This window comes from Haliaeetus albicilla, chromosome 11 (genome assembly GCF_947461875.1).
Source record: "Haliaeetus albicilla chromosome 11, bHalAlb1.1, whole genome shotgun sequence".
NCBI classification, from domain to species: Eukaryota; Metazoa; Chordata; class Aves; order Accipitriformes; family Accipitridae; genus Haliaeetus; species Haliaeetus albicilla.
Window position 1 is genome coordinate 17,230,834 of NC_091493.1, and position 26,511 is coordinate 17,257,344.

The window sequence follows — 26,511 nt, forward strand, 5'->3', positions numbered from 1 at the left end:
AGCAGAAGCAAATCTGCATTATTGAAACATGAGACTACAAGTAAGAGTAATGCTCTCAACTTTTGCAATATCATAACATTCAGTACAGCATCTATGCATCAAATCTCATTAGTGCTGTTGCTTTAAGCCTTTTCATCTAAAGTAGATCCTGAAATAATACAAAACTTGAGGAAAAGCTGGAGTGCTATTTTAATAGGATTTTCAGTAACCCAGATTATACATAACAGAAAGTAGACGTTACAAGAAGGGGCTCAGAGGTGCCAATGTACCAGTACTATTATTCATTTACTTGAGAGGAAAACAAATTTTTTGGTCTATGATTCCAGATTGTCTAATCTCACCATAGAATTTCAACCATAACCTGAAATAATTCCTTCAATGTACAACTGCAACGTACCTTTTAAAAAAAAAAAAAGATTGAAGCAGGTAAGAACAATTTGTTCTTTTGGTAAAATGCAGTGGCAGGCTGGTAGAAATTTAACCATTTGGGGATTAAAAACTAGTTAATACATAACAGAAAGCAGTGCTGGCATTTGCAATGTTTTTATACTCTATCGCTGTTTCTTTTTGAAAATAAAACTTGAAATGTGAGCAGGTTTTCACTGAGTTTTACACACAATAATTGAACAGAAGACAATACTTTTGCTAGAAGCAAATCACTGGACAAAGAAGTGCATTGAAATTAACCACTGAGAACAATATATGTATTTAGAGGGATGTGCATTGAAAATGTCATTTCCTTATGCTATTTAAACATGTAATAAAAGCAGGCTAAACATTCCAGCTTCATTCATAGAATTCGTTTTACAACACGTTACATAAAGTGAATCTAAATCTATCTCTTAATTGTAGCAGCTGCAAAATTAGTGAAAGCTCTTCCTTTACTTATTATAGGACTGCCCTCATGTTCATAAATACTGGCTTCAAGTGACAGTTATATTACGCAAAATTCTCAGTTGTAAGAATCCTGATAGAAGCCTCACTGTTTTTATTGGGTAATAAAATGCAAGTCACTCTAGTGGAATTTTTAGAAGAAATTTCTTTAATATGTCATTACCATTACCTCATAAACTAAATTGTTGATTTGAAGAGGGTACCAGCAAAACTGTACACATTTCGTGCTGGACAATTTACACCTAAGAATGCAGAAATAAGGCTGACTAATAAATTAATAAATATTTTTTAACCTAAGATATTTCAGAAAATAATATTCCAAATTGAAAGGCAAAAATAACAGAAGCAAAAGTAATTTTATCATGAAAACTTAAAGACATTGATGCCAGAAAATGATGATTGTTTCTAAACCTGAGAACACACAATGGAAGAAACCTAGTATCAGTTCATTAATATTACTCTGTGAGGTTATGCAAATAGAAATAAGCAGAGTGTAATGAGAGTCCAAGATAGTGGAAAAAAGCTGGAATCTAAACAGCCTCCTGCAAAGTTTAGATCAGCTTCACAATTTTTTCCAATTGCATCATACCCAGAAGAATTCTTGCAAGAGTAAGTGGCAGCTGGAGAGTCCTTGCCTGCTCCAGGTAAGCTCCCGAGACATTGGGGAATGTACAATGAAGTATTTATAAATTCACTGGAATCATGATGGACTCTGAACTATGCTTGCCGTAAGTATAGCTCTGAAAGAAATCCAATACTCCTATGGTTTAAAACTGGGATGTTACTTAACACAAGGATCTCACTCTGACATTTTGAATACGAAAAGTATAGCACATCCATTTCAATTCAAGAACAATTTTCTCAATATAAGAATAGTCTTTTAAAATAGCTACACAAATATCCATATCTACATTTCATTGGAAGTAAATAATCTTAAAAATTAAATCAATGCAGAGCATTTTAATCTCTTAGCAACTGGATTTGTATACTATTCAGAAAATTGGTATTTGAATCTCAAAAAACAAATTATTTTGTTATTTTCTCCCCAAAACATATCAGTCATACTTTTATCTGTATGATGCACATACACACAAAGAAGGCCAGAAGCTCCATTTGGACTTCTAACTTCCAATTTTTGAAACACCTCCAATACTTCTTAAATGATTTACTGAATGTAAGAGTCCACTCAATATATTCAGTTTGATATATCACTTATTATATGTATTTACTTGTTTTATGCTGGTTGTGAATCATTAAAAGAGAGTCTTTATTCCTGTTTATGTGCAGCTCTTAGTTTCTACTGTGGCTATTTTAGTATACTGTGTCATGGCCATGATAGCTTAATGATTTTAAATCATTTTCCCAGCTGGATGCCACAGACTTTTCACCTTCCTCATAAAAAAAAGTGTATTGCATACCCATTTAATGCACACTGGTAAACATGCATTAAATCTGGAAGTCTTCCTCTATTTTTCAGTATTAATACTGAGTTTAATATATGGAAAAAATATTCTCTGAATAACTACGTGATTCCTGAAAACAAAGATAAAACCAAAATAGCTTAAAGGTGATAGAGACAGTGTTCCATTCCAAGTATATCTTAACATTTTTATGGCCCAGATCCCACCATTTTGCAATTCTTGCCACTAATACAGCTGGTTACGGTAACTTAAAATATTTTTCCATCTTGCAATTAAGAAACTATTAAATATTGGGACACGTTAATAACTCTCTCTCATTACCACATTAGAAATCATTATTGTCACCACACAGTATAATGTAATGCTGGATTAATATAGTGGAAAATTGCTAATCATATAATAACATTTCAATGTTTTTACTACATTAGCAAAACTGATTAAGAATAAAGTGCAAATAATAAATAAGACACAATTTTACAAGCAAGGAGAAAATTACAAGCAAAATGACAGCACTGAGAATGCTGCTATACCCGATAATATAAACATCAATTATGTTATGCTTCTGGCTAGAATTTAAAATACTTCGGAGTTGCTGATACCCAGCACTTCTGGAAATCAGATCTACTCTTCTATATCTTAAATAAAACTAAAAATCATTATGGTCTTTTCTGATTGCAATGGAATTTGCAACCAAATGGGAATTATTTTAATGGTTGGAAACCATCTACAATTTTAAATTCTGTTAAATTGTACACATTTTTAAGCACTACATTATAGTAAGAAAGCTAGCAGATAATTTCAAGTTTCGGCTAAAAAAAACCCTGTATAATTTTAATAATCCCCTGTAGCATATTTAGATATTACACTTCTGACTTACTATGCATGAAATGGAAAATACCAACAGGATTCAATTTCTGTTAATACCCAAGTAGTTTTTTCTAAGGACTTTCAAGCATCCACAAACAGTAATTTTAATTTAAAACATCCTTATTGTAGCATACAAGTTCCAAAAAGCATGATGAAATATGAGATTACAATACAAAAGCCTATACCTTTTATCAAGCTTCATTTTGCATACTCTTACAAAATATGAGAGAATTATTATAAATGAATTCACTAGTTTTTAAATATTCTAAACAGCGCATGTCACTTCAAAACCAGTTAACAGCATATAATCAGATGCATCTGTAATTTCTTTTAACATAAAGAATGCCAAACAGAATTGTAACACAACTTTTACTAATTCTAGCAAGTCTACTGTAATTCAGTTTACAGACTTGCAAAATGAGTTTGAACTAATCCGAATTAAGTATAACTAATCTGACTTAATTATAAACATAATTTTAACAAATATTTAAAGATAATCACAGCATGCTGCTTTAGACCTTTATTCATTTCAGTAAAGATAGTTTTAAAGTATTGAAAAGAAGAAAACATTGCAAAATGTTTTCTTTTCTAACTCACAGACAATAATACTAAGTTAATGAAAGTGAAATTTTGATATCCCCTTGCTTACAGAGCTTCTCTGCTAGATTGATAATAAATTACAGTACAAATGAGGTATGTTTCCACTTACAGTACTATACCAAACTTCACTATGCACCTCAGTCTCAGAGTCCAGACAAGTTTTTGGCACTCAGTTACCATCAGAAGTTAACTCAAGTTCCATAGAATGCCAATATCCATTGCATATTGCTCCCCATTGTTAAAGAACCCTCTCTTCTCACTTGGTTTTAAATTAGAGAAGAAAGTGGATCATGAATGCAGTAGACTGGGAGTTTCATTTAATTCCATTTAAGACTTCTCATTAAAAAAGTACTGTCTCCCTGAAACCAAGGCATAGTGCAGAAAGGTATCTTTATTTGACAAGACTTTTGTCAGGAAGATTGCCTATGATGAAAATGCATTTCCTCATCAGAGACACAGACCTGAGCACACCCAAGACTTTTGTTGCAGATCACCTAGCTAGGGTGCTGAGAAATGGCAAAGCACATTCTGAATACAGGTTTTCTGCATCCCAGTGACTGCATGGACTACTTCAGTATTCCTGGGATTGACTATTGCTTATACTTGTATCAATTTCTTTCTTACTCTGTCAAATTTGGCTCAGTTAGTAAAGGCTCTTGAAAAAGTTAAAGATTTCAAGAGCCAAGTGTTTCACAGGAAGGAAAGAGTATTTGCTGACAAAAGCATAGCTGAGAGCATGAACAGTCACAAAATATCAGTGAAACTTCATTTTATGACAGAGGAAAAGAAAAAGTTTCCCTATATTTTCTTCCTCAAATCCATAGAGATACCAGTCTTCCTCTAGTAAATAGCAACACTAGGTACTTCAAAGTCTGAATATATTTATGACTCTTGCACCCATGTCAGATACTACTAAGTTTAATACTGATAGAAAACCCTGAGGAATACAGAGGGAGGAGTAACAGGAAGACAATTCTCTGAAGAATCAAACCCTGTATTTGTCAGTTCCTAGCTTCCAACTCTGAAGTTCCATTCTTGTAATGCTTAAATTAACGAGATTGAAATACATAAAAAGTTACCTAAAAATGCCTAAAAAGGGCTTCTGAAGTAAACCTAATTTCAAATTTCATTGCTATTAGGACATGATATTTAAAATTTTATCTTCCAGTTCATTTTCAGAATGAGATATTTAAATACTCATCTATCCTGCATTTCACTTTCATCACCATGCTCACTCAACTCTTATTCAAGAAAAAAACCCCTAAAGCCACAAAACTGAAAAAGCTTGCCCTGACATTCATCATGTTAAGTTATATTACTAGCAGAAGTGCAGTATCTGCTGACTAGGACACATTACTTCCTTCATGAAAGACTGGAGTAACGAAATTAAATCAGTAGCTGACCAAGGTGGCTTGTATTTTGGCATAGGGTTTTACAGTTTATGGATTTTTATCTCAAGTACAACCTCAAAACAATGTTTTTGTGAAGAATGAGGTAATACTTCCTGAAATTCACAGGAACAAGGGAAGACTTGATAGCAGGTGCATAACAACTCATTTATTTTTACAACACATATTTGTAAACCAATCATTTTCTATTTATTCAGATAAAAACAACTACTTAAAGTATTGACATAATAAAATTCCTTGCATCCTGAAAAATAATTTTCCTTTTTTATTATATTGGTCCAAGTGGCAATTGAAGAGGTTATGCAGATGCTGATTTGCTGTAATTCAAAAACATTGCCTCAAATCCAGCTTACCTATATAATCTCCAAAACATCACTGATTTTAAATTAGAGGTTTAACAGATCCCTAAATGATTTTGTCATACAGAAGATTGGGTTTTCAACTTATTCACACAGAGAAAATATAACACAAAAAGCCCCGACTCGGAACAGGCATTAAAGGCCTGAGTTTACCAACAAAAGCAAAGGTATCCTAGCTGGAAACCTCACCTTAATTGTGTGGTGTCTAGGTAATGCACCACATTGCCATATACAAGATCAGTCACAGATGTGGAACTGTTACAACACCTAGACACAGCACACTAGACTGAGAAGAGCAAGTAGGTCCACACTGAAAATCTGTTACATGTGTTCTCAAGATGTTTTACTGTATTTCCTATTAAAGAAACACCAACAGTTTTGAAAGTGAAGATAGCAATAGATTTGAATAAAAACATGCAACTGTTTTGTTCCATTACCTAAGAAACCTTAACCTATGAGTACAGGCAAGTAAAGCTGCTACTATGATTAAATAATTATGCTCTCGTATCACAAATTATGTCAGTCAATGTTGTTATGCCTGCTTAAGTAAGGAGAATGTCAAGCCCAGGCACGTTTTTGAGAAATTTTGCAGTATTGTGGACCAATTCCACCTGTATATCTTTTTATTCCTCTCTAAGAAGTTACTGGAAGTCTTTGAAAGAGATGTTACTTCTACAGTAAAAGCTCACTTTTCTCATCTAGTACTTCCCCTGTGTCGTGGTTTAACCCCAGCCAGCAACTAAGCACCACGCAGCCGCTCACTCACCCCCCCCCCCCCCATCCAGTGGGATGGGGGAGAAAAATCAGGAAAAGAAGTAAAACTCCTGGGTTGAGATAAGAACGATTTAATAGAACAGAAAAGAAGAAACTAATAATGATAATGATAACACTAATAAAATGACAACAGTAGTAATAAAAAGATTGAAATGTACAAATGATGTGCCATGCAATTGCTCACCACCTGCCAACCGACACCCAGCCAGTCCCCGAGCGGCGAATCCCTGCCCCCCACTTCCCAGTTCCTAAACGAGACGGGACGTCACATGGTATGGAATACCCTGTTGGCCAGCTTGGGTCAGGTGCTCTGGCTCTGTCCTGTGCCAACTTCTTGTGCCCCTCCAGCTTTCTTGCTGGCTGGGCATGAGAAGCTGAAAATTCCTTGACTTTAGTCTAAACATTACTTAGCAACAACTGAAAACATCAGTGTTATCAACATTCTTCACATACTGAACTCAAAACATAGCACTGTACCAGCTACTAGGAAGACAGTTAACTCTATCCCAGCTGAAACCAGCACACCCACCATCACCTTGATCAGAAATTGAGGGATGCACATGCAACTTGATTTACTGAAAGACATGTACAGAATGAGACTAAAAAAGGTCAAAGAGAAAGTAGGTAAAATACAACTGCCTGACAACATTCTACCAAAGACACTCCACTTCCCCAGGGACAACTATTTTTACCTTCTAGCCCAACTACAGAGCTAAATATTTCTAAAGGTACCAAAAAAAAAAAAAAAAAAAAAAAATCTTCATTTTCCCCTCAGTTGTCTTCCACAGTCTTGTCTGAACTCTTAACTATGTTTATCTTGCTTTACGCTTAAATCTGTTGTTATTTTACTCCACAGAAAGCAAGAAATGAAATGGCAATTATCATAAATAGTTACTGAAAAGGCATGAACATTCATGAAAGTGGAAGAGTAAAAAAAGATCATAGAAGTCTGGAATTCAAAACAGCATGATAAAAACAGTTGAAACAAATGCAAAGGTATAATAATGGGTTATCATTTTTCATAGAATCATTTAGGTTGGAAAAGACCTTTAAGATCATCCAGTTCAACCATTAACCTAGCACTGCCAAGTCCACCACTAAACTATGTCCCTAAGTGCCACATCTACATGTCTTTTAAATACCTCCAGGGATGGTGACTCCACCACTTCCCTGGGCAGCCTGTTCCAATGCTTGACAATCCTTTCGGTGAAGAAATTTTTCCTAATAACCAATCTAAACTTACCCTGGTACAATGTGAGGCCATTTCCTCTTGTCCTATCACTTGTTACTTGGAAGGAGACACCAACATGCACCTCCTTACAACCTCCTTTCAGGTAGTTGTAGACAGCGATAGGGTCTCCCCTCAGCCTCCTTTTTTCTCCAGGCTAAACAACCCCAGCTCCCTCAGCTGCTCCTCATAAGACTCGTTCTCCAGACCCTTCACCAGCTTCACTGCCCTTCTCTGGCCATGCTCCAGCAATTCAATGTCTGTCTTGTAGTGAGGGGTCCAAAACTGAACACAGTACTCGAGGTGTGGCCTCACCAGTGCTGAGTACAGGGGGACGATCACTTCCCTGCTCCTGCTGACCACACTATTTCTGATACAAGCCAGGATGCCATTGGCCTTCTTGGCCACCTGGGCACACTGCTGGCTCATATTCTGCTGGCTGTCAACCAGCACCCCCAGGTCCTTTTCTGCCAGGCAGCTTTCTGGCCACTCTTCCCCAAGCCTGTAGCATTGCATGGGATTGTTGTGACCCAAATGCAGGAGGTAGCACTTAGCTTTGTTGAACCTCATACAATTGGCCTCAGCCCATCAATCCAGACTGTCCAGATCCCTCTGTAGAGCCTTCCTACCCTCGAGCAGATCAACAGTCTCACCCAGCTTACTGTTGTCTCCAAACTTACTGAGCATGCACTCAATCCCCTCGTCCAGATCATTGATAAAGATATTAAACAGAACTGGCCCCAATACTGAGCCCTGGGGAACACCACTTGTGACCAGCCACCAACTGGATTTAACTCCATTCACCACAACTTTGGGCTCAGCCATGCAGCCAGTTTTTTACCCAGCAAAGAGTACACCCATCCAAGTCATGAACAGCCAGTTTCTCCAGGAGAATGCTGTCCGAAACAGTGTCAAAAGCTTTATTAAAGTCTAGGTAGATAACTTCCACAGCCTTTCCCTCATCCACTAAGTGGGTCACCTTGTCATAGAAGGAGATCAGATTAGTAAAGCAGGACCCGCCTTTCATAAAGCCATGCTGACTGGGCCTGATCACCTGGTTGTCCTGTACATGCCATGTGATGGCACTCAAGATGATCTGCTCCATAACCTTCCCCAGCACTGAGGTCAGACTGACAGGCCTGTAGTTCCCCGGATCCTCCTTCCAGCCCTTCTTGTAGATGGGCATCACATTTGCTAACTTCCAGTCAATGGGGACCCCCCTGGTTAGCCAGGACTGCTGGTAAATGATTGAAAGTGGCTTGTTGAGCACTTCCACCAGCTCCCTCAGTACCCTTGGGTGGATCCCATCTGGCCCCATAGACTTCTGTGTGTCTAAGTGGTGTAGCAGGTCGCTATTTCCCCTTGGATTATGGGGGCTTCCTTCTGCTCCCTGTCTCTGTCTTCCAGCTCAGGGAGCTGGATACCTGGACAACAGCTGGTCTTACTATTAAAGACTGAGGCAAAGAAGGTGTTAAGTACCTCAGCCTTTTCCCCATCGTTTATCACTATGTTTCCCCCCAGATCCAGTAAAGGATGGAGATTCTCCTTAGCATCAGAAGGCAGTAACATCTGAGGTCACTAATTTCCCTTGCAAGAAAACTTCTGTAGGCTGATCATCAGGAGAAAAATCTAGGCCACATTCAGAAATGATATAAAATGCTCATAAAATATATTGCTTTACATTGACTTGACTCAGTTGTCCTCTGTTAGAATGTGTAAGTTAGAGATCATACCTATAAATTACCTTCTTCTATCTCCAAATTTGACTATTTCCTTCCAGATTTTGCGGCTGTTATTTTTAATAGCTCCTCTGTTTCTGAAGAGGACAGCCGTTGTGAGAGAGATGTTTACTGCTAAAGGAGACACAGTCCCCTAGGTAGTCCGGTCAGCTTTCATATTTAGTACCATGCTCTGGAGCCAGTTTCAGTATGTAATGGAGAGCAACTGTATTTTAGAACTGAAGCTTTCAGCTCAACCGTTGCCGTATTCTGGACCAGATAGCATTATTTTAAGGCTTAGGTATTTTCCATGATTTTTCTATGATTGTTAGAGTAAACGAGCATGCAAGCCTCAAAGGTAAGATCTGCACCTGTCAGAATAACAGCACAGACTTGTAATCAATAAAAAGCAACTTCTAAAGCTCTCTCCTAAACTGAAGACAATCCTAAGCCCCACATCATTTTTAATGAAATCCAATATCTTAAGCACTAACTTCTAGCAAATGTTTCATCTTTCCATTGGTATCACTTCTACACTAAGTTCAGTCCTGATATATTGCTTTTCATTTATGTTCAGATTTCTCAGCAACTTATAGATGATGCTCCTTGCACTGACTTAAAGGAAACATACAATTATTTCATGTCTGCATACTGGCAACATTTGATAACCCCCTGGGGTTTCATGTAAATTCTAACTACCATGGAAAAGAAAACAGAGGTCTGGAAGACTCCGTACAAGACAGCTCATGGAACAAAGATGTCAGTTCCTGTAATATGTAGTTACCAAACAGTTTGGTATCACTGCTAATGAGAGTAGCAGCAACATTTGGATCTCTGAGCTGTGAGCCAAATAAATAACAAACATGACTGTGGAAAGGCTGTCTCCATCTCTTCTTTTCTTACTCCTCTGATTACACCCCTAATATTAGTTCTGTTAAAATGAATGCTTACCCACATCCAAAGCAACCTAACGGAAGAGCCAAGCGAAGTAGATCCACAACAATGGCAGAAGATGGGCATTTTTTTGAATTGTCCTTCAATCTGTTTCTGAAACAAATTCCTCATAACTGAAAAGCTATCGTACAAAGAGAAAGATACAGAAGCATCAAGTGCTTTTCTTTTTAATAGTCCTTTAAATTTAAATTATATTTTTTAATTGTATGTTATCAAAAATTGGCACTGCTGGTGTCCTTAAAAGAGATGCAGATGACTACAATTCAAGCATGATCCTACAGGACAGGTTGGACCCTATGTCTTACCACAACACTCCCCAAAATACTCCAAAACCAAAGCAATAAAGCAACGGTTTTGGAATTAATTGTAAGGTACTCCTCCCATGAGGACAGTGGGTCATGACACTTGGCAGAGAAAGCAGCACCTGACAAATTCCGCATTAATGAAATACCAAGTACTATTCAAAGAGCCATCAGCTCTTCCTAAGCAGACTGTCAAAATAAAAAGGAAAGCTTCTAGTATATGACATCCTTCCACTGCACTCTGAGTCCCCTCTGTTAGAAGAGGAGGGATATTTCTACTTTCCTAACAATAACGTGGAGCAGCTCCCTTGGAAAGAGATGCTCCCTTCCTAAGTTCCAAATAGGGAAAACAGAAAGGAAAAACAACAAGAAAGCTGGAGAACAAGGGAAGACTACAGACTCCCAAGAGGTACAGTGAGTTTGTATTAGAGAACAAATCCAAAGCAAACACTTGCAGAGATGTAGGGGTGAAGAGGAAATTACACGGACTTTGTCTAGTCTCAGAAGCCATTTGAAGTTCCCAAACTGGCAAGCAAAACCATTAAAAAAGCCCTATAAAAATGGAACAGGGTGGGATTTGTTTTTAAACTTTTTTTTTAATCTGCTTCACCCATATCATTTTAAATCATAGCTTTAGAACTGGGAACATTTGGCGTCTTTCAAAAGCTCACAAAAAAAGTCAAGGAAGGGGATTGTGGAAAGCGGAAAAGGTTAATTTCTTGTTAAGTCAGACACACCATAAAAGAGTAGTTCAACTTCAGTGGTCAGACAGCAGTTCAGAGCATGAGCTAGAAACAAAGTTTTTATGTCTTTGGTTGAACAGATGATTTATTTTATGGTAGTCAAACCCCTGCTTTCAGCTGTCTAAAAGCATCCTAAAGACTAGACACTTCTCATGATGCTAGTAAAATGAAAAAAATCTGACAAGAACACAGGTCAGATGATGGTCAAATTCTTCCCCTCCTTCTACACCTTCTGGAAAAGATGAAAGAATAATTAAAACTCACCTTGATAGGACTAACAAAATAGTTCATCAATATGTTTCAAAGAATGGATGGGAAAAATGAGAAGTTCTAAAAGAATAACCAAGAACCCCAAATGCCATCTCACTCAGTCATGTTGCAGTTAAAAAATAATTATCTGATACATGTTCTTTCTTGCTTGACTTGGAACATACTCAACTACTCTACCTCAATATTTTTAATAAAGCATGCCATGTAATTGTCTATTTTGTAAGTGAAGCTGCTTTGGAATTTAATTATTAATATTTAAATTGATTCTAAAATTTAACTTGCCCAGGATATTTAACAAAAGGAAACCTGCATATCAAGCCTGTGCTGCCTCACTAATTGCTGCATCCAGCTTCTTTTATTTGTAAAAAATATTAGAGCTATTGACATAGGGGTCTCTTGACAGGTAGCTTCATATGACCAGGTCAGTTACCTTTTCTTTTAAGTACCTTAGTTCTCAGGATCTTTGAACCTTTGAACTGTATGTCAGAGTTAAATAAAATAGCATCAAAAATCTGTCATACACAGAAGCCCACTTTTTTTTATTAGCATATATATTCTGTATGTGTACAGCTCAGACTTTAAAACAGAAACATGCTTTATTTTTAGCAGGGCAGCTTTGAGTCATCTAGTCTAAAATTCTAGCCCAGTTAGATTGTCACAGAAAATCACACTTGATCTACTTCACAGCAGTATTCCCAGCATAAAGCCCAAATTTACATTATGTATGTAAATTTAAAAACTGTCATTGCTACAGTTTTTTAAATCATGTTAGTTCTTCTGAAAAAATTATATTTGTCATACCTAAAGCCATTATCCATCCATACCAGAAATAGGGTAGGAGAAAGAGAATATTTTCTTTTCATTCCTGCCAACTTGCCCTTATTTTGTGATCCACCAGACCTGGCTCTTGCTACATCACGCTCTGGATCCTAAAGCATGCTTAGTAGCCAAACAAGTCATGCAGTTTCTTACAGGGCTACTGCAAAGCATTTGAAAAGTAGATATATCTTCATCAATAGCGATGGCAAAACTTGATAAATTGCCCAGTTTAGAAGGTCAAGGACTAGCTTGTAATAAAATTAAAAAAATAAAAAGAATTTTTTCATTAAAAATGGTTCTGAAGAAACAATGTAACTAAATATGCAAATACTTGGACAAATGCTTATTTGAGAATAATTCCTTTGCCTTTGGTGGATGTGCTTTTCCTCAATTTCATATATTAAGACTCCCTCAAAAGAATGAGTCCCACTTCCTTTTGCTCTCCAGAACTGGTTCCTTCTGAAAAGGGAACAGAATGTGAAGCTGTCAGAAACGAGCTTTCAGTTCCATGACTACAAAACATCACAAAGACCTGTCTCCTATGGCCAACTAACATTGGACAAGAGAAAACACAAAAAAAATTCAAAACAATTTTGAAAAACAGATTTTTAACATATTCTAAAGCATATAACTGTCTAAAAAAATTCAATTAATGATATAATTCAGTTTAGTGTTAAGGTATAATTGTAACCTAAGTGTATTCCTGCAGTGCTAACTTCTGTGTATTTTGAATATTTCAATTCAATCAAGTTTTGAAAATAATATTTGAAAAACTTCACAGTGAGTTAAATAGGCAATCCCTAAACTTCTAGACTTGGTTTAATCAGATACATTATCATTTTATCTCATTTATAAAAAAAGGGGGATTGTTATAAGCAGCAGTATTTAGCAACTTTTCACAGCAATTTTAAAAGGTAATACATATCACCATGTTATCAAGATATCTGCATTTCACTTATGACAACCGTTCATAAAATTAATTTGTGGATCCAAATTCTTCAGTTACTGTAATTAGACTAATGGTGAATTTTGGACTACCTTGCAATTATTATTAGCTATATCCATAAACTGAAGATCCAATAATCTGAGATCAAATTCCCTTTCACAATAGGGTAGGGGCCTTTACAGACGTAACTGGACACCACTGATAATGATCCAGACAGATTTCTGTAATGTGTATCCTCTACACAGGAAGAGCTAATTTTCTGGGCTCTCATATAGGCGTAGAGCTCTGACTTACGAGCAGGAACAGATTTCCATAGAAGACCTTAGTGGTATTTAACCAGCAGACTACCGATCCCTTTCCCAGGAACCCTTGCCCTCACTGCAGGAAAAATTCAGTTGCTCGTGACATATCTACTGAGCTACTGCAGCTGACAGCCTGGTAAATTAAAATAAACCAGTACCTATTTTCTCTTAGTATTCAGCCTGCAGGTTGCAGCAATTCAGCAGCTGTTACAGAATAAGCTGACCCACCTTGAGATCATAGGTGAGAACCGCTGAGGCCGCACAAAAGTTAGCTTTTTTGATCAATCACACCCACTGTAGTCTCAACCTGTATACAAAGCATTTTAAAAACTTGAACAATGAATAATAACACTATTAAACATTTATGTCAACAAGTTTCCTCCTTTGTTTAATAACCATCTACTGTACACTACGGAATTAATCTACAGTCATGCAGAATTTCTTCCACATAAGATGCATGAAAAAGGCAGAAAATCCCAGCTCATCTCAGAGTCCAAGTGAGCTCTGGAATGTTGCCTTAAAAAAAAAAATTCTTTTATTTATTTATTTTATTTACAAACTAAGAATATGAGATCACTGTGATTTCAGGTTGTATTTTTAAAAGACAAACCAACCAGCTTAATTTATCTTACAGCACATTTGTACCATTATAATGACAGGGAAAGAAGGACTTATGTTCTTAGGGTTTACAGATATATCTCAATGCATTAATGCTACCATTGAAAGCCTAAGAGTAAATGAAGTTCTTGAATTAATTCATTTATTTGTCAGACTGCAACATCATGAAGAAACTCAGTATAACTGGGCATAGTAATTTCACTTTACTAGGTTATCTAAAATTACCTTTTCTTACACAGACTAGTATGTAATATAAAGTATATCTTTCATTAGTAAATACTACTCAATTCTAAAATGCACGCATGTAACTCCTAAAGATGTCTTAGTAAATCAGAGTGGTCTTCTCCTTAGAAAAATGGAAAATACAAAACCCTGTGTAGAAGCAAACAAGTTTACTTATTTTGTTTCCTAGGGCAAATGTATAGTGATTTGGGAAAAATTAATGCAAAAATACTTGAAACATTGTTCAGTTAGTCCTGATACTGTGGCAGGTGTGAGGATAGGGAAAGAGTCTAAGGTAGATATTGTGAATAGCTAGGGAAAGCATGCAGAATCTAGCTATTAGGCCTACAGGACCCTTCCTTCACTCACAAGTGAAAAAAAAGGGTTGAAAGCAGAACAAAAGAACAGGATTTGAAGTGAATACAACACCATCAACTTTCAGTGCTTTACTTTACCAAGTACAACATAACAAGAAACTAAGTGGAGCTGCTGCGTATGTGTTTGTGCTTTAACAAATTCAGGGTATACAAGAAGCGTACCTTTCCTTTCAGTTCTTGTGACCTTTTTGAACAGAACCTCAGTAAAATGGGGTAAATATTCTCGTAAATATTCTCCTACAGTTGTTTGAGATGATAATAGGCCAAATCCATCCAAATACTATTTTGCAGCAAGAAAGACCAGACATATATACCAATAATAAGAATACCTACAGGCCAACCCTAATGGGTCAGGCTGTAAATTAATTACTAGTGGAGTAGTCCTAGGATAAGACTTCCCTATTAGAAGTTCATTGCATTATTCCATATCCTTTCTTTGAACAGAACAGCACATAATGCTAGTCACTGCAAAAGCCAGTGAAACACAGATTGCTGATGTGATTGGTAAGGCGATCCTACATGTTCCTTTAAAATCATGCTCAGGGTCCTAAAAAAAAAAAAAGCACTACTGTAACTCCTGATGAACCAATCAAATTACCAGTCCTTATCCCTTTGCATTATTAAAAAGACTAGGTAAATTCCTACATTAAATTTCTATTCTGATAAACCACTATCTCCATCATATACATAAGAAAGAGAAAGGTATACTAATCTACTATATGGTCACAATGCAAGTTAGCAGCCAAGTCAAATTCAGAACTCAAAAGTACAAAATCAGACATACATACACTTGGATTGAGCACAAGTTATTGAAAGAGAGAAAAGAATGCGTTGAGGCAAAAAAACTGTGAATATATCTAATAAACGTGCAAGGAAACTATACTAATACATTTAAACTGAGAAAAGCACTAGGTCTCCAGGAATAGTATATTATACAACCTGCACAGAGTTCTTAGCTAACAGCAAGATTTTCAGCGTCCTTCTTCAGGAAAAAGAAAAAAAAGTACATTCAACAGAAAGTATTCTAGAGATATGTAAGAAACCCCTGTAACTTGGCATTTCAGATTTCCAGAGCAATTAACTCCCCACTGTATCACATCACTTAACATTAATTAATTACTAAAGATGTAGTTACGTAATTTATTGAGCTGCTAAGGATAAAACACTTCCCGAGCTCCCAAGACTTGAGTGGCATGCCAAATTAGTATCAGTGAAGCACAGGGATTTACCCTCTCTTCTGAGATTGCCAAATCAAGCAGTCATTCTCCTTCCAGTAACAACTAATGGGAACAAGTCAAGTAAATGTCAGTCAACTATTAGAATGCCATCAGCCCACCGCTGCATGAACAGCCCCATTGTCACTCTGTGTACAAAAAATGTTGGAGGGTTCACAGCATGGCACCCCTGGAACCAGGTACCTTAAACGTGGCTCACTGATACTTCCAGCTGTTTATTTCTTCAGGATAAATCCCAGCCTGCATCAATTATTGTGCTACCTAGAAACATCTCTATTTTCAGAATAAGCATAAATTAGGGAATGTGCTAATTAATCTCACTCTCATATACAGCATGGTTTACAGGTTAGAGGTGGCATTGCCTCAGGGGAAAACAAAACCAAAAAACAATGCAGTTTGAGTGCACTCACTCAGCTGGATATTAGCTTCCAGACAGAGCTGAAATTCCTTCATTCCTTTTGAAAAAAACTGACAAATTTTTACAGCTCAAAAACATGGTGCTAACATAGCTAAACAGGCATAGAAGCTGAGTCAAGTAGAAGGCAGCTGAATTGCACTCCCAGGAAGAGCCAACTGCTACCATTTATATAGTGCCTTCTGATTCCATGTGGGTGACTGATGTTTGATTACTCTGGAATATGGAAACAGTTTTTAATCATTTAAATAAATTACAATTTTGGATAGATGAACAGAGGCTGCATATGTACTCTGAAGCTCACTCAAACAAAATGAGAAGGAGAGTTTCAAGGTTTTATTTGAATGGATTTAAGGGGAATGTGATTTGTACAACTCTTTTTACTGTTTTTCTAAAGTGATGTTGGATGTGATGTATTTCAAAGACATTCTTCCCACAATCCTATTGAGGTTGCTGGCCAGGGACAAGGCCTGAAGAAATAAGTGGATATGGTTCTGGTGCATCAAACAGGCAAGTCCACAAGAACAGCAGCCAGCCACTCAATTCCATACCAAAGTGATGCACATAAAGACATTTGTCTTGCAATGCTTAACAGTTACCATCTGTCTCATAACAAAGTCTGTTGTAGAGTGACGATGGTGTAACTGAAACTGCCTCTTTTTCAAGAGAACAAATTTAGGGACATGGCATTGCAATCTGAAAAAAAAAATGCCACAGGCTCTTTGGAGTTTCATTTTCTGACCAACCTGGTATTTCTTGAAACTATATTCCCAGGCCTATGAATATACACAGAGAGGCTGTACACAGTTACTCCTGGTATGCAAACCAGTACCAGAGTGCAGAAAAAAGCCTCACTATCAGTAACTGAAAAGTTAGGTCCCCCAGCACACTGCTGCATCATTTACTTTCAACATCTGACCCATAACCATAGAAACAATGTATGGGCTTCCTTCACAAGCACAAAAAGGCTTGAGAAGTACCCAGCTTTGTAACCTGGGGAAATTTGCTTAGAATTTTGCAGTTCACCATAATGATAAAGTAGTTTTGTTGCTTTTCTGAACTGTTCCAGGTAGTTCTGAATAAGGCTTTGAGATTGATCTTAGGTACAGTGGAATAAAAGGTCTAGCAATCTTCTCTAAGCCTTTAAAAAAAACAACCAAAAACAAAAAAAACCCCAAACAAACCATAAGCAGCTCTCAAATATTACAGAATTTCTTTGATATCTGTAACAATCAGCTTCAGCATTACACCAGTTTCCCAAGCTGCATGTTATAATTCTGAAGAGGAAAGGCTGTCTGTTCTGTCAGAAGTACAGACACGTTACTGTGGTGTTTTATATAGGCTAATTTAGAAACATACATGAATGATAGAGTGCCGTTGAAAGAATAAATAACTTAGGAAATTGATGTCACTGGCACATGACACTGTCCACCGTGACGCTATCAGTAGCACATCATCTTTGCAATAGTGGGAATAGCCACTGTTGTATTTCCAGAGAGACAAACTTAAACAACAAATTTTGTCAGCACTGAGGCATGTTTTGCTATTCCTTCACCAAGTACAAGTCTCACTCATTAGGACTGGCTACAGCACTGGGGATAGATGTTTAAGAGATTCAGTTTACTGGCTAATAGCATATAAAATTTAGGAAGTTATAAATAAGAATAATTTAGCTGTAAGTCCTAATTCTTTCTCTGTCTTATCTTCTATGTTGAATAGGCTTGAGAAGCAGGTACATGCACTTGCAGGACAGCACAGGGTGCCAGTGTTGTTGCTGACAGGAGATCACACTGGTGGAATGCTACACTGGTGCGGCACAGCAGAAACACACAGGTGCTGGCATAGAAGGGGACACATGCTTCAGGATTGTTTTCTGGCAGAGAAAGTAAGGCTATACCCCTAAGTTTATTAAGCCATATCAAACAGAAAATGGTTTAGAGAGCTTTTTCATAGTTTTTCTTGAAAGCTGGACTGAACTATTGAGAATATTGGAAACACATGTTTGCTGGGGCCACCAAGCCCATCTGAGTAGGGGGATGTAATGAAGCTGCTTAAGGAATATCAAGCATAAGGCCAAAACTAACTCTGAGGAATTTAAGATTCTGACCCAAATGGTTCAGAAAGCACAGAGCCTACCTCTCTTGGAAAATGTGGTGCGTTGACCCTGGCTGGACGCCAGGTGTCCAACGCTGCTCTATCACTGCCCCTCCTTAGCTGAACAGGGGAGAGAAAACATAACAAAAGGCTCATGGGTCGACATAAGGACAGGGAGAGATCACTCACCAAGTATTGTCACAAGGAAAACAGACTTGACTTGGGGAAATTAATTAATTTATTACCAGTCAAATCAGAGTAGGATAATGAGAAATAAAACCAAATTTTAACACCACCTTCTGGCCCACCTCTCCTTTTTTCCTGGGTTTAACTTTACTCCTGAGTTCTCCACCTCCTCCCCACCAGTGGCACAGGGGAATGGGAAAATGGAGGTTGCAGTCAGTTCATCACACGTTGTTTCTGCTGCTCCTTCCTCCTTAGGGGCAGGACTCATCACACTCTTCCCCTGCTCCAAGCATGGGGTCCCTCCCATAGGAGGGAAGTCCTCCATGAACTTCTCCAACATAAGTCCTTCCCATGGGCTGCAGTTCTTCACGAACTGCTCCAGCATGGGTCCCTCCCACAGGGTGCAGTCCTTCAGGCACAGACTGCTGCAGCGTGGGTCCCCTCTGGGGTCACAAGTCCTGCCAGAAAACCTGCTCCAGCATGGGCTCCTCTCTCCACGGGTCCACAGGTCCTGCCAGGAGCCCGCTCCAGCACGGGCTTCCCACGGAGTCACAGCCTCCTTCGGGCACCCACCTGCTCCGGCGTGGGGTCCTCCACGGGCTGCAGGTGGATATCTGCTCCACCGTGGACCAACCTGGGCTGCAGGGGGACAGCCTGCCTCACCATGGTCTTCCCCACGGGCTGCAGGAGAATCTCTGCTCCGGTGCCTGGAGCTCCTCCTCCTCCTTCTTCACTGACTTTGGTGTCTGCAGGGTTGTTTCCCTCACATATTCTCACTCCTCTTTCCAGCTGCAGTATCTGTACCCTAGCAGCTTTTTTCCCTTCTTAAATCTGTTATCCCAGAGGTGCTACCACTGTCACTGATGGGCTCGGCCTTGGCCAGCAGCAGGTCCACCTTGGAGCTGGCTGGCATTGGCTCTGTCAGACATAGGTGAAGCTTCCAGCAGCTTCTCAGGGAAGCCACCCCTGTAGCCCCTCTGCTACCATAACCTTGTCACACAGACGCAACACAGAAAAAAATGACCTATTTCCATCTGGTCAACAGAAAGATACAGACCTAAATGTTCTCTGCTTCACCAAGTAGGAGGAAAAAGTCGTTTAACAGACTTGCTTGCACTTTCTGGGAGTGCTATTCCAGAAAGAGTTTTTGGAAAAAGGTATTTGTGGCATAAGTGAATTTAAGCACACAATAAGCAGAACAGAGAATACTTGTAGTTGATGGCATGATGGATTCCATAAAATGATGATACATACTGCAAAGCTGCATCAACATCAAAAAATTTAGAGTATGCTTGGGGTGACCTCCCTGATAACTTTTCCATTACTTCTCTTCTAATTATGCATATTCAATACATTTTGAGGCCTGCTCCCAAGCCAAACCTTTCTTCCTGCAATGCCTCAGTCTAATGAATTGTATAGAAGTAATCCAGAAATCTTTTACAAGTGAGAAAAAGATTAAATTTATTAGTTATAGGCCCATTTATATAGAATGACAGGGCAGTGAAGAGGAAATCACTAAATGACTGAACACTGAAGAGCTAGTATGTGATGGACTTTGTAGATTTCATACAATAAGTAATGTTTAGCCAAGGGTACTACTCTGCAAATACAAACAAACTTAGTTTTATAAGCATGGAACCAGTTGCAATGAAACTAGTTATATGTTTACAAGACTACAGCTTATATTCTTTAAAAAATGCAGTTCTGCCTGCAAGTATTTTTCATATATGAATTTTTAATTTTACCAACTATTTTTTGATTAAGCATGACATGACCCAGCAGACACATATGTTTAATATAAACCGAAGGATTGGCTAATTACTCACATAACAAATAGTAAAAAATTAAAACACATCTAAGCCTTCAGCACATACAGTTTTTTATAAACAAGCATCAATCTGTTCATTTTTCAAAATTAAATTCTCAAACTCATCAGTTTATTAGGATGCTAAAAAGCACAATCACTTTAAATTAACAGATCAAGTTAATCATCACTGAAGAATAAAAATTGGGATGAAGTTACAAGCTCTTGAAATACAGGCTGATACTGGGAAAGTGTCATACTTCCCTGATGTACAGAAGACGGTGGGACTCAAATGCTCAACATAATTTAGCATCAGATTATTCTCTCTTAGTTATCCCTCATTTAAAAGTCGTTCCAATCAACACATTATTAAAAGTAAATAAACACATACACTAGTTTTAAACCAAGCTTCTTTAAAGTAATTAACAACAGTATGTAGGCTTTTTGCAAAGATATTGCACAACCACAAAAACCCAAAAGCTTATGATTAGATAGCAAGAGGTTGTGCAGAAAAAAACAGGGAGTCATTATGATTTTCTGAGGTACGTATTTTAAAAACATTATTGTGAAGTCTCAAGCGTATCTATATGAAAGCTTCCTGAGAATTGTAACTTATGTTTTCCCCTTATGTGCCAGTCCTACAAATTCAACTTGAAATGTGTCAAGCTATGTTCTTGCAAGGTCACATGGCATCACTCGTAATAAAACTTGCGTAATGAGAATTTCACAATTCTTCTGAGGATGAATAAATGGTAGAATATAGCATTCTCTAACTGCTAAGTTAAATCCACAGCAATAGCAGAATTGTTAGAATGAAAATAAGCCATGAAGAAATTGAGCATAAACCTAGAGCACTCATTCTGAGGATAAAGAATATGGCATTCTTTATATGAACTTCCAGAAAAACAAGAATGAATATGTGCTGTTTGATGCCAAGGTTGTGTTGTTTAAAATCCCACTTATAAAATTCTATCAAGTTAGACCTGAAATCCAGCACTTGAGTTAGAAAGATAAAACGTCAAAGAGTACTTCTTGGAGTTTTAACCTCAGCACTCCAAAGTCAAAATAAACACTGATAAAAATCATGCAAATGTGGCCTGGTCAGCAATACTTGCCCTGTCTGCACATGTAAGCTATCCATTTCAGATACTTTAAAGTCACAAGCCCTATTAAAAGATTCAGATTTTTTTTCCCTTCCAGATCAACGTCTGTTGTTAGACAGGCACAGTCTTAATTAAAATTACAGAAGGAAGCTGAGAAGTAGTAAAATACTGTCTTCACAAATCAGAATTGAGTTTGTTGGCAGAACTCTAAAACAATACATTATTTATGAACTGCATGCAGTTACATGTATGCATATTTTATAGATTTAATATAATGGATCCAATCATTTGGAGGGATTGCAAGAGCTCAGATTAAAGCAAGATGTCACATATCATATTAGATATAAAAGCCAAAATTTAATGAGACAAGTAAAGGTCAGAGCAGCACACTGCAGTTTCAATTTGATACCCCCACTCTCCTCCTTGTTCTTAAGCATGCATCATAACTTTAACTTTAAACACAAAGTGAAACTAAAAGTTAGTATAAAGGGATAATTCTAATGCCAAGATCACTAAAGCAGACAGAAAAGTTAAACTTTAGTTTCTATTCTAGAAACCAAATGACTGCAATTCAGTTCATCATCTCTAGTCCTCATTTTCCAAATACTATCAAGCAATTTTCAGTGAATGACACGTGATTAATTAAAGCTTGATCCAGCAAAGTTATTAACGCTCCCTACTGGTGGGTTAAGAAAAAAAAAAAAAAATTCCCAACAACTGTGTCTAATAGTAACACAGCACCTCTAGAAGTACATTACCTGCATTTTTACTCATAATCTGGATTCCAACTGCTTTCTGTATTGTACTGCACTCAGGAAAGCCCTTTATCAGTATTCCTCTTCCCCTCTCCCCATTCTTTACAGTCTGTCTCTATATTTCCACTCAGTACTAAAGTCTTAAACGAAAAGATATTTATTTCAATAAGACTTCTTAAGGCCTTAGAAGTACTCAATCTGTTCTGGTTAGCCATCTTTTCTTTTCCAGGTGAACAAATTTACAACCAAGAAAGATCAGAGTGGACAAGGAAAAGCAGATTGGTAAGGAGGAAATAAGGATGGGACAGTGAGGGACACAGAATCAGAGCAACATTGGGATTTTTATGCCGTTTTTCTCTTTCCAGATTACTTATTTCATATCCTCTCAAACAGTTTTGTCTTTTCCCTCGCACACTTTTCTGCCTCTACCTTCTTCACTTCCTCCTGTCACTATTCCTCTCCTGATATGAATTAATATTTCCAAGACATAATTTGCTGTGAATTTAAACTCATTAAGGAATGACTAAACTGTAATCTCATTTACTTTATCTTTTCCATTTTTATACCTGTTCCTGTCATTTCTGGAATACATCAATCACTTTTTTTTTTCCCACGCCTCTCTCCTTATTCATAACATGAGTTAGGTCAAGCCAAAATAATTTTGGCTTCCTTGCTCTTTCCAAGATCAGTATATGTTCAAACAACTTTAATATCCCAGAGAACCTGAACATAAACATCCTATCTCACTGGCTTTCATACTGCTCTTCATTACTTTTATATTGCTCTTGGTACTCCCTTTCACAATTTTCAGATATTTTTAAAAAATATTATTGTACTGATGAAAACACTTACATAATACACTTCTGAAAAGTAAGACTGTGATATTTCTAGGTTTCTGCCCCTTTACCATTTATCTTCCATCCTCTCAATTTTTAATCCAACAGTCTTCTGTATTTCTTTTGCAACAGAATAATTTTTCATTTGCTCCTTTCTTTCCTTTTAAAGAGCTTTCACTCTAATGTACGTTTTGACTCTGCTTCCGCATTTCATTTTTTAATGTCTTCTCCATCATACATTAGAAGCATTTCTACAAAATAAATCCTTTCTGTTGTCCCTGATACATCCAGACCTTTTTCTTTTTCTGACCCTGCTGAGATACCCTGTCCACCTAATGCCCACTTTGGGCAGTCAACCTTCAGCTTTTTGATTCTCACAATGCTCTCCAACCAGCCCTCACTCCTGCAGTGTGCCACACACTCTACTTCTGCTCTGCTGCAAGTCAATATTAAAAAAATACCAAGATACCCTTTAGTACCTTACCTGCCAAATTCTTTCTTCAAGGCTGCACTTCAAATCTTTCCTTTCTGTTAACATGCTAGGAAAAAAAATAATCTAATTCTAGTCTTCACAGCTTGACTGCAATTTTGGTTAATTCTTTGTAAACTTCTAAAATCTTCATTTCCATTATAGTTGCTGCTGCCTTAAATTTTAGTCGCAAACCCCATGATTTAAGCCTCATTTTCTTCCCAGTTTTCTTCATAATTCAGAGCTTCTTCCTATTGCCTCTTTCTGCGATTTCCATCTCAAGTTTCTCATACATGATAAATACAGTATTTCTAAGACTTTTTCTCCCACCCCCCTGCCTTTTTTTTTTTTTTTTTTTTTTTTTTTTTTTTAAGAAGAAGTTGGCTTATCCTTTTCAGGAACAGAGAGTCTTTCTTGAGTAGCTCTGACTATCTTTACAGATACAAAAAAAAAAAATCAAAAAATGTATGAACATGTATAACAGAAGCGAGGACCATCATACACCATATAAGCAAGCATATGACAGTTTCGTTTTTCCTTTTTAAACACATTATATACTGTAAGTTTCCCCATTCATTTTGCCTTTGGGTATTTTTGCTACAATATACCGTTGCTTTTCTGACCCTTAAAGCAGCAGACTATTTGAAACAAACAATTCAATGAGACCCTATTTGAGTCGCTTCTTAAATTTTTCCTTTTTTTTATTCCAATCATTTTATAAATGGCTCTGCAATTTTCTCAGTTTTTAGCATACTTTTTCAAGCTTTTCCCATAAAGCAACAGAAGTTAAGAAATTAATAAGAGCTTTATTCTTAGGATTTCTTCCCCACATATCTTCTCACAGAGAATCCACATTCACTTAGAGTGTGGCTACCTCAGAACTCTGAATTTATTTATTGGTCCTTTATTTCTCAACCACCAGTCAGGCTTCCTGCTTTCTCCTATTACTTTCAACAAATAAAAATATATTTAAGGTTATTCAGATCTAACATTACTTACACACTCATTCTCTCCAATATGCCAATAAATATTGCTGCAAAAATTCTTCCAGAATTTCTAGTTTAATTTTTGGTTTATGTTTAAACTACTTTTTTTCTATCCTCACATTTTTTTCTTCTGCTAAAACTTACAGAGTAACAGCTTCTTTCAAGATTTCCCGAATTCTCTTTTTCTCTCGCTCACCCTCCCATCCCTCTTTTTAAAGCCTCTTAGTGATGTTATGTTATTCGTGCACAACTGTCTGAAGTTTCAATCTTATTTGAAACAAAAACTAGGATATGACAACCCTTCTGGAAGGAAATACAATTCCAGATGGCAACTGGAACTGAATGAAGCACCCAACTCAGAGCCAAGGTAAAGGAAAAGTTCACTGACAAAAACTTGATCAGGATAAGAAAGGAGCATTGACACAGAAACTCCTACATTTCATTGATTTAAATTTCACCTATTTCATTAACTCTGTATAGGTTCTGTGTACTTCATAGAATAATTATTGAGCAACACCTGGACAGATAAAAAGATAGTTAAGTATGAGACATAGTTTACTAATAAATTAGCTGATGCCAAAGAGGTCACTTCAGGGAGAGACAGAAATAAAATCCTGGGCTCTTTGAACACTTCAAAGTTTAGAAACTCTGGGTCTACCACATGCACTTGCTTCTAAACCTCCTCAATCTAGATGCAGGAATGGAAACAGAGTTTCATGCCTCAGAACTAATAAACAGTTGCAGAAGTCCCTCCAAAAAGTTGACCTCTAATCAGCTGTCATAGAAGACACACCACCTCTACACCATCCCCATTGGTCAAGCAACAGTCATACTGACACAGAATGAATCCAATAACTTGAGCTGTCCTGATGAAGAGTTTTTTTTTAAAGTATAAGAAGCAAAAAATTGGCTTGACCACTTAGTAAATGCCCCCCCCCAAACCACAAAACCAAAAAAAGCTCTGAAAGTTGTCTGTATTTTAAAAACATAACTATTTCAGAATTACAATGCTATATACAATAAAACACATGCAACTTGGGTTTTTCCCTGTTGTGAAATATTTTTATCACAAATATTTTCAAGACATTTGGGGTTTCAGAAAATGAAAACCTTAGTAAAGAAGCAACTTTACTAGAAAGGAGCAGCGATCATTACTATAACGAATTTTTTCTTTTCATTTGCGGGGTCAACCTTTGTTAAATTTTAACTTAATTTCTTCCAAATGTGCATTTAATGCTATCTGGCAGTAAGTTTTAATTATATAGGAAATCTGGAAGTTAATAAGCCAGGATCATTAAGAAAAAGATTATACACACAGTTTGTATATTTTTATTTATATGATTTGTACATCTATCACAATCTAAAAGTATACATACAGGTATATGCTTAAGAGTATTGTGACAAAAGGCATACTTTAGTTACAGAAAAGCTAACATACCTGAAACCCAATTCATCATTACTGTTATTCATCATACCCATAGACAGAAACATTAACTTTGTATAAAAAAAAAAGTTTTACATTTCAATCTTTTCTGGACAAACTTTCAAGTTCTTACAGGATAAACATGTTTAGAATTACAAAATGATGCAGGCTAGAAGGGACCTCTGCAGGTCTCTAGTCCAACCCACCCCTCAGAGCAGGGCCAACCTCAAATTTAGATCTGGTTGTCCAAGGACTCATCCTGATAAGTTATGAAAATCTCCAAGCACATAGATTCAACAACTTCTCTGTGTAACTACTCCCATTGTGACTTTTTTCTACTCACTGGAAGATTCCTAACTACAGCTAGGGACCTTGTCCTTGC

The 26,511-nt window shown here is 37.1% G+C and overlaps 1 protein-coding gene across 2 annotated transcripts in view; it reads right to left on the reverse strand.

The window, feature by feature from the left end:
- Positions 1–26,511, reverse strand: part of ADK (adenosine kinase) — a 298,584-nt gene that overhangs the window by 190,276 nt on the left and 81,797 nt on the right. The gene's annotated exons all lie outside the window — the stretch shown is intronic.